Source organism: Anastrepha ludens, chromosome 3 (genome assembly GCF_028408465.1).
Source record: "Anastrepha ludens isolate Willacy chromosome 3, idAnaLude1.1, whole genome shotgun sequence".
Classification (NCBI taxonomy): domain Eukaryota; kingdom Metazoa; phylum Arthropoda; class Insecta; order Diptera; family Tephritidae; genus Anastrepha; species Anastrepha ludens.
Window position 1 is genome coordinate 26,239,378 of NC_071499.1, and position 10,747 is coordinate 26,250,124.

A 10,747-nucleotide genomic window follows, 5' to 3' on the forward strand; every position below is an offset into this window, starting at 1 on the left:
GCGACTTAAACATCGACACACTTAACGAAGCAATACAAACTACGAGCAGAAGGCACATAAGCAGACTTCTGACGCACACAAATCCGACCATGAGGAAGCTTCCTGCTGAAGAAAAATTCAATAAGAAGGAAATTAAACGAAAGACATCAACAGACCTCTTGTAATATAATAATAAGAAATATGCTTATGTAATTATCTAAATTGTTATAGTAAATATTTTACAAATGAATTACATATTCCTAATAATCCTGAGGAGCAATGGCCTTACAGTATTACTTAACTATCCAAATATCTTTAAAACAAATTACTTATTGTTAATGTAGACAAGTGTCATAGTTTTTACAAGCAATAAAAAAAAAGAATGGATTTTTTTACATAAATTTGTACCTTAACACACATGCTGTTACACTTAAATCTATAGCCTTCTAATAAATCACTTTTTTTTATTTATATAAAAGGGTGGCAACACGCCCTCAGAATGAGTTTTACACACAAACTACCATACGTAGGTTTTCCAACAGTGTAGAAATTATTAAATTATTAATATAAATATTTTAGCAATTTTTAGCAAAGGTGATAAATTACAAGGCTTAGCCATACAAACCAAATTGTGAGAGTAATTCGACTGCCACGTCATCGGAGATTCGCTCTTCCAGTCGGTCATTATTCAGATATCAACGAAGTAACAAGAGCAATGTGTGCATCGATTTTTTCTTATATCGCCAATATCAGATTTGTACTAAACAGACCGCTCCCCCACTCCTTTTACGTCAGCAAATCAACTGATTCCTTCACTGAGGGCCGGTTAACGGTCTGATATTGGCCACACCTTCTGTTATCTCTCCTCTGTGGCACTTAAGTGATGTTCTTTTGAAGAAGTGTTTCTAAATGCTCCAAGTAGAGATTTATTTATTCCATGTAGATATTTATTTATTTTCCTGCAATCCCCACCGTATTATCCCAGGATTTTTGGTAGTAAACATGACGATATAGCAAAAACATTAAATCTCCAGTGGGTGTTTCAGTTAAATTTGGTGCGAACTAAAAGGAATATCACATTGTACTTATGCAAAATATCTGGTAAATGGTATTTTTCATTAATCATTTCTTATCTGTTTCGTAGTAAATAGACAAATTTTTCCAATGACACTTCATTTTTTTTGTTGTTGTTTACTAGTGAAACAATATTGAAGTTGAAAGTGATTCGGTTACGACTTAAAAAAACATAGATTTTAAATTTTATCTGGTTAGTTATTAGGGTGAAAAAAAATAAACAACTATGCAGCTTTCCTTATCGGACTAATGACAACTCAGCTGTTGAACCCTGTGATAGATATTGCGCTTTTCAGTAGGAATCGTGAAATGCTTGCACAGTGGGTGGTTTGGGCTTATGGCGGAAGAATGGAGATGACAAAGGGATTATTTTATTTAGAGGCTGATTTTTGAATGATGTGGTCGTGAGAGTTGGATATGAAAATAAATATTACGTATACCTAAATGCGCTACAACTAAGATTTCTTCTGAAGGTAATTAAGTGTGACCTTCCATATCATAAATGACATACTACACAGCTTGCAGATATCTATTTGTAAGTAGATTCTGGTAACTTTTCAAATTCACCGGCTGGAGCGTATTGGATACATTGAAGTATTCAGTCCCCGCTGTTCAACACTCGTTCAGTCACAATGAAAGGCAGAGAAGCAAGAATTTAAATGCCATAAAGTTGATCTGCAGCCAACTTACTTCGACATTAGTTCGGCAGTGCAGTTCAATAAGTTTTGCGATTCGATAGGAGAAGGCGTTGCTACTAGCCAAAAAATTTTTTTTTTATCTTGGAGCACTCTTCATGAGAACTGCTGTGAAGTTTATTTCAATCGTCCAATTAATTCTTTGTTTAACAGCCATTTAGTATCGACGTGTCACAGTATTTTCTACTATGGAAAAAATCAAGTATCTTTCACTGATTGAATTTTTATTTTTGAAAGGTTTAAAAGTAAAGGAAATTTATGAACGAATGTTGAAAGTGTATGAGGGCTTTTCGCCAACAATTAGTGCAGTAGAAAGATGGGCTGCTGAATTCAAACGTGGTCGTACAAACCTTGAAGACGATACACTTCAAAAACGTCCAAAAATTGCAGCAACATCAGAAATCGTAGGAAAAATACAGGATCTCGTATTGGAAAATCGTCGAGTGACTGAAAGAGATTTAGTAGAAGCTCTAGGCATCTCATGGGCATTGCATAAGCAATATTTGTACTGAAGTACAGGTATCCCTCGTATAACGCGATAGTTACGTTCCAGAAGAATTGCGCGTTATGTAATTTCGCGTTATCTAAAACATAGTTTTCATATAAATTTGGGGGTTATGTTCCAATAGGTTTTTTTTTTAATAAAATACATACAAAATAACAGATGCACATACATTTCAACTCAATACTAAAGTTCAGACTTTATAATACAATTATAACACAAAACAAAAAATTTAAAATCAAACTAAAACAAATTAAAGGTTTATTAAAAACTTTATTGTTATTCTTCAAACTTCATATGGTAATTAATCTGTTTCACTGTCTTCAAAGATATTTGCACGTGGGCGTTTTGGGGGAGCAATAGCTTCATCAGAAGATATTTCTTCAACATAGTTTTCGCTATTGGATAAGGAACTCGTTCTGGGACCTTGTGGTTCTTCTACTGGTTTTATAATTGCAAAATCTGTTATCAGTTTTTGGTGGGTGGTTTTTTTAAGTTCCTTTTCAATTTCGTAATAAGGTGCTAGATTAATATCTATTCTATCTATCTAAGGCAAAAAAGGGTAATTCCCGGTTTACATTAAAAATACATTACATATTATAAATATGTGGTACGCAAATTAGTGTTACCAGATTTTATAATTATGTATTTTCCCCTTCGCATTATATAAGCCTAAATTTCCCGTTGTACTGAAACCTAATTTTTCCAAATCGCGTTATATCGAAACCGCGTTGTATAAGACCGCGTTATACAAGGGATACCTGTATTGGGTTTTAGAAAGCTGTGTGCACAATGGGCGCCGAACTCGCTAACAATGGAACAAAAAATCATATTTTCACGGCAACATTTTGAGCGTTTTCGAAAGAATAAAGTAAATTTTTTGCATCGATTCGTTACTATGAATGAAACAAGCGTCTACTACAATGATCCTAATTCAAAACAAGAGACTAAAGAGGGGTGTGAACTTGGTTATTCGAATCAGTTTTTTTTGGATACGGAAAGGAATTTTGCTCGCGATTTATTTGCACACTGTTAAAACAATAAATTCTTAATATTATTGTAACCTTTTGGACCAGCGGAAGGATAAAATTCGTTTTCAGTTTGCAAAAGAAAAAAAAAATTTTTCTTCAGGTCAATGCACCGAGTCACAAGAGAATTTAGACAATGTCTAAAATATTTGAATTAAAGTTTGATGTTGGAGTATCGACAAGATTTTGCCTCTAGTGACATCTATCTGTTTCCAGCCCTTAAAAAATGCATGCGTGGAAAGCGTTTTTTATCAAATGATAAGATCATAACAGCTGTGGTAGTGTATATCGCAGCCATTCCAAATTCTCACTTCAGGGATGGCATTCATAAATTGGAATCTCTTTGGACCAAGAAATAAATACAATAGTACCTACATCAAAGACTTGCACCTGTATATTAAATACAAAGTTATCAACCTAAGGAACGCTCTAACTTCCAAAAGATGTGCATTGGGAGCACAACAAGCCATTTTTTGTTTTTGAATAACTTTTTACTGATTTTTAGTGATGAAAATCTTTATTTTGACCTTTACGCACTCTGTCGCCTGCCCTTTGTATACTGTAGCTGTTAAGTATCGTTAAAGTACGATGTCATTTGCATAAATTTAAAATCTTTCAATAGGGTGATTAATTTTGCGCCACCTTGTAATAGTAAAGTCGAAAGTAATTAACTATAGAGACCAAAGTGGTAAAATAACTGCAATCTGAATTCTTAAAATTTTGCTATTTAATACGGTACTATTTTTTACTGAAATGTATTCATTACTTTTGTACGCTACTTTAATTTAATAATGAATAAAACACAAATATAAAATCACTAGCAAACCCGGCCCCCTTCGCTGGGCACACTAAAATAGAAGAGATATGGTTTAGAACAGAAAATATATGGTTTTCATATTATTTATTTCTTTATTCTTTATTCTAGCGCTTTGGCATAAACAATATTTTTGTTTTTCTATTTGTTTTTGAGTAAATATAAAATATAAATTGAAAATCAGGAAAAAAGAAGATTGTTTTTAAATTTCAAATCAACGCATATGAATAAACAATCGTCTTTTTTCCTGATCATCCATGAATTTTTCGTTTCAATTTATATGTTTTATTAAGCATTGGAGCTTTTTTAACCATTATCCATTTATATTTTTCAAAAAAAAAAACGAAAAAAATTTTTTTCCCACGAAAACATAATTCCATTCGGATTTCACATTAAATTCTCAAATTTCGTAAGAAACTATTCACTGTTCCAAAATCCACTCCAAAAAAATTCACAAACAATTTTTACATGTTGCACTTACGTTTTTTCTTTATGGCATCCAAATCAGAAAGAAATATTGACACATTGTAACTCACACTGTCAATTTGACAGTTCAATTCCGCCCCAAGCGTTAAAAAAGTAAGCGACATTATGGCTGGCTCAAAAGAAGGCTGTACCCGTTGCCACTGCTCCGAATTACAACCAAACTTTACGAAACCCATTTTCAATACTTACTTAACAATGTGCATAAGTTTGGTTTAATTCGGTGCAAAGACACGGCGGGTCCACGTTTTGGCATATATTTCGAGACCCTAGTCATCAATAGGTATGAAAATTACCCCGTATTAAAACACTTATCAATAGCTTTCATTTGATACCCATATTGTACATACACAACCAAAGGTTACCCGGGTCCACGTTTTGACCTATATCTCGAGACCCCAGTCACGTAGCGGCATGAAAAATACTCTGTACTAAGGCATTCACCAACAGCTTCAATTTGATATCCATATTGTACAAACACATTCTAGGCTCCACGTTTTGGTTTCTATCTCGAGACCCTAGTCACGGAGCGGCATGAAAAATACTCTGAACTAAAGCATTCACCAACAGCTTCCACTTGATACCCATATTGTACATACACGTCCGAAGGTTACCCGGGCCCACGTTTTGCCCTATATCTCGAGACCCTATCTACCAATAGGTATTCAAACTATACGGAAATCATCTTCAATACCTACTTAACAATGTGTGTAAGTTTGGTTTAATTCCGTTCAAAGACACGGCGGGTCCACGTTTTGGCATATATTTCGAGACCCTAGTCATCAATAGGTATGAAAATTACCCCGTATTAAAGCACTTATCAACAGCTTTCATTTGATATCCATATTGTACAAACACATTCTAGGGTCAACGTTTTGGTCTCTATCTCGAGACCCTAGTCACGGAGCGGATGGAAATACTCTGAACTAAAGCATTCACCAACAGCTTCCATTTGATATCCATATTGTACATACACATCCGAAGGTTACCCGGGTCCACGTTTTGACCTATATCTCGAGCCCTATCCTCCAATAGGTATCCAAACTATACGGAAACCATCTTCAATACCTTCTTAACATTGTGTGTAAGTTTGGTTTAATTCGGTGCAGACACGGCCGGTTAGCGAACACACACAAAAAGTTGACTTTATTTTATATATAAGATTTTTTTCAGTTTGTGTCCGAAAAATCCAAATATCTTACGGAACCCTATTTTTTTCCAAAATAAAATGTAATCCATGTTACTCTTGGATAATGTAGTTTTCGAATGGTGAAAGAATTTTTAAAATCGGTCTAGTAGTTTTTGAGCCTATTCGTTACAAACAAACAAACAAACAAACAAACAAAGTTTTCCTCTTTATAATATTAGTATAGATATAGATAACGTTTAAGTAAAACATTTGCCTTTCTAGGTAATTCAAAATTTTGGTCTTCCCAGTGTTAATATCAGATTGAATAAATGCGAATAGGAGGAGGGAAAATGCAATCCAATTTACAAAAAACACATAACAAACCTAAGCTTAGAATAGAGGCATCCAGTAATGAATCGTGCTCAGCCGCCATATGCCCCTACTTATTTATCAAAATAAACAGTAAGTGTGGATTTGCCCCTTTTTTCTGTTAAAACATATTTGCTCTCTAAACACATTTTAGTTTCCTCAACTGTCTGCTATTTGTTGTCGTTGAGAGATGTTATTAGGTACTACTTAGTTTATTGATTAACACTTCTCGATTCGACAAACTCGCATGCATTGATCGCAAACACTAAACAGCTGACTGGCCACTTTACAGCGCCTACACCAACAAAATCTTACAAACAGCTTTCTATATTTCGTCATTGCTGCGCTGCCGTGCGTTCACTGCAAATAAATAAATATTTAACGGGATGTTGAGAAAACGAACTCGAGTTTATCGTGTCAACAAATTGATCCACCTGTTTCGTAATGTTCACATTAACAGGAAGATGAGAGAATGACTTTAAGTACACGTATAACATTTGTAAGCTAATAAAGCCATAATAATGAACAGTTTATTATGTTTTTTTGTTAGTCTTACAATACCGTTCGCTTTTGCCAGCAATCGTGATGTTGGCGTGTTGGAAACGAGAGCATATTTTATGAGAACATATTTTATGACAACATATTTTACTCCAGCAGCATTCCCCACAAACTGTTTGGGAAGTGTTTGTATGTGTGTATGCTGTTGTAGCAGCAACAACCAACATGTGAAATTATATGGTTGAGAGAATCTACGTTCAGCAGGCTGTATGGTATAGAGAGATTTTATTTTTATAAGGCAATTAGAAGTAACAAATATAAAAAGAAAACAAAAATGCGCAGGGATACCTGTATTACATATATACAAGTATATATAAGACATTAAAAAAAAATTAAGACAACGGATTCCTGTAGTTAAGATTTTGCAGCCAAAGGAAGGAAGAGGAAATTTATAATAGCCTTTCCAAGTTTCAAAAGCAAAGTACATGAAGTAAGCTTTTTGGGCTATTACCAACCAAAGAACTATACTTTGAACGGAGCGATGATTTTATGTTACAAATCAATCATAAAGAAAAGATCTCAAGTGCAAAAATGTATATTTTCGCCACTGCAAACTGAAAAGACATAACCTTTATTAGTACTAAAGCTCAAAAAGAGCAGAAGAGCATAAGCCTTTTGAAGAGATCCCTAATACACGTGAATTTCTTAAACCTGAGAAAAGTTGAAGTTGGCCTTTATGTCTGTGTACTAGGTTGTTAAAACAATTTTGTGGTTCAATAAGAAAAACCCAATTTTATGGTTTGAACTACACTTTATTATTCAGTATAGTCTCCCTGAACATTAATACACTTGTTTCAACGAAATTCAAATTTATGAATTCCATCCTTGAAGGGAGCATCTGGAACGGCTGCAAAATACACCTCCATAGCTATTATAACCTCATCATTTGATGAACAACTCTTTCCACGCCTGAATTTTTTTAGGTCTGGAAACAGATGGAAGTCGCTAAGGCCCATATCTGGTGAATACGGTGGATAGTTCAACAATTCGAACTTTAATTCATAGGTTTTAGAACTTGTCAAAACGCTCTTGTGACTCGGTGCATTGACCTGATGAAAAGGAATTATTTTCTTTTACAAACTAGGTCTTTTATCACGAATTTTTTCCTTCCGCTGGTCCAAATGGTTACAATAATATTAAGAATTTGTTGTTTTATCAATTTGCAAATAAATCGCCAGCAAAATTCCTTTCCGTATCCAAAAAAATTGATTCTAACACTTTCTGGCCGATTTCTGAACACAAACTCGTATCGGAACCAAATAACCAAGTTCACACCACTCTTTAGTCTCTTGTTTTGAATTAGGATCATAGTGATAGACGCTTGTTTCATTCATAGTGACGAATTGATGCAAAAAATCTACTTTATTCTTTCGAAAACGCTCAAAATGTTGCTGTGAAAATGTGTTTTTTTGTTCCATTGCTAGTGAGTGCGACACCCGTTGTACCCCCAGTTTTCTGAAACCCAATACTTCAGTCAAAATATTGCTTGCACTGGCCTATATGATGCCTAGAGCTTCTACTAAATCTCTTTCAGCCACTCGATGATTTTCCAGTACGATATACTGTATTTTTCCACGATTTCTGATGTTGTTGCAATTTTTGGACGTCCTTGAATTGGATAGTCTTCAAGGTTTGTACGACCACGGTTGAAATCAGCAGCCCATCTTTCTACTGTAGGGGAGGGGGCCCAGTTGTGACGCAGGCCCAGTTGTGACGCAGCTAAATATTTTTGACATGCGGTATGAAAATGACAGTTTGAGCCCTGCCAATCATGTTCGTTTGACGTTCAGCAGTTTTTGTGCAGACACCAACGTTAGTAGTCGCATTGTGTATACACGCGCCAAACATCGTGTTGAAAATCGTGCGAAAAAGTTATTTTGATTTTTTTCAAAGTACCAAAATTTTGTGAAATTAACAGTGAAAAGGCGAGTGTAATCCATCAAAATATTGTATTTGCCGTATATTTTGTGATTCTATATGGATTTATGTGATTATGTGGTGTCTATAAAAAACTTGCTTGTCATACACAAAATAGCATCGTGACCCGGTTGTGACTCAGCGGGTGGCCCAGTTATGACGCACCTTTTTTTTGCACTACGATCATATAGAACTGCCGAATTCCTACATTTTTGTTGTTGTTTAAAAAAAAGAGGAAAGGAAATTTACATATTGAGACCAGTTTGGCCGAGAATATTCTGGAAGATCTCGATCGGGAAGGTTCGGGAATGTTCCATTTGGTAAAAACACTGATTAAGCAACAATATTTATGTTATTAGGAATAAAAATTCAATAATGTCATTATTAATTATACCTAACTCTTGAATTCAATGGATCTAATTGTTAAAACACGATTATTAACGATCGAGAAGAACTTTTTGAGAAATGGAACTTTCTGGAATCTTCGCGCTCGGACCTCGCGCTCAGGTATAAATTGAGGCGCCGGGGAGAACTCAGTTCAGTTGAGAATTGTCCGCGCTTGAGTAAATATCCGATTCGTGCCGTATACCGAAGTGTTTCGAAAAGCGCTGGAACATTGTATCTGTCCATTTTTTGGTAAGTGTTTTTATGTGTGTGAGTTTCTGGGCAAGATCTCGATTCCCCGCGTTCTAAAAAATTCTTTTATCGTGAACAAGATCTCGATTCCCCGCGTTCTAGAAACTTCTAAGGTCGTGAGCAAGATCTCGATCCCTCGCGTCCTGAAAAGTTTTTCATTCCAGACTGTTTTGTTTTTGATTGCGTTGCTCCTTGCCCGGCGTTTCTTCATGATACTCGATCAATTGCAACGTATGCAAGCGTCCAGTTCATTTGAAGTGCGCCAACATGCAGGCAAGTTATTTCACTTGCAAACACTGCGAAAGTGACGTGGACGACGACTAGGAATATTTAGATGACGATGATGAATAAAAATCGTTGTCATTTATGGCCATTGAAGGACATTTTCTTTTGTATTTTCATTATTTTTGCCATTGGAAGCCTTCAAAATAAATAAATCATTAAATCACAACAATTGGTGTGACATTCCTTTCATATTTTCTCATTTCCAGTAAATTTCTTGAGGTGCGTCACAACTGGGCCACTTTTTTTTTGTCCTAAAAAAAGTTATCCTGAAAAAATTTGTTCCAAAATTTTTTGAGTAACTCAAATAAACATACTTTCTTTGGAGAAAAGTTGCGTTTGGTTAATAGTTAAATGTTAAACTTCTTCATTTTTCAATTTGCGGAACTGAGGAAAAAATTTTAATTTTTTTCAAAACCCGCGTCACAACTGGGACCCTCCCCTACTAATTGTTGGCGAAAAGCCCTCATACACTTTCAGCATTCGTGCATAAATTTACTTTGCATTTGAACCCTATAACTTGCACTCGCGCATTTGCACCCTTAAATATTTTTAACCTCCGTATAACGAATTTTTTGTGTGCAATACCCACAATACTTTGATGAAATTACAAATAAAAACACATAAGAAATTTCAAATAATAATTTAAAGTAAATCTTAGTAATAATTTAAGGTAAGACTTCAGTGAACTATAGTCTATTTCCAACAGGTCGCAATAGCAGTTTATGCTTAACTAATATTTAACATGTCATTTAACCCCTTAACCGTTTCGGGACGGGAACTTTTGTGACGTACAATCTCAAAGAAAAGTGTTTATTTCGTCTCCTATGGCTATTTTAAGAAAAGTAATTTGATAATATATTTTTAGCGCATCCCTAAAAGGAGATATTGTCCTGGGACAAAAACATCCCAAATCCATCTGTATTCAAAAATATTAATAAAAAAGGTGATATGGTCCTGGGATAAAAACATCCCAAATCCATCTGTATTCAAAAATATTAATAAAAATTCTAGACTTAAATTCATTCGATTTCATTTTATTTTGTCGTTTATATATTCAATTTTATCTTATAAGACATTATATTTATATCTGATGGCAAGGAGTAAAACATTTTTTACAAAATGCCATGTTGCAAGCAATGCAAATCTGATTCGTTCGGCTCTCTTTGCCCTTTTTAGCACAATTTACGCATCGTTGTCTCTTGTTCGTTCTTTGTGGCAAATGATCTCCCAGATTTTGTTTAATTTTTTTCTTCATTGCGGAGACCGGTCCTGTTCGAA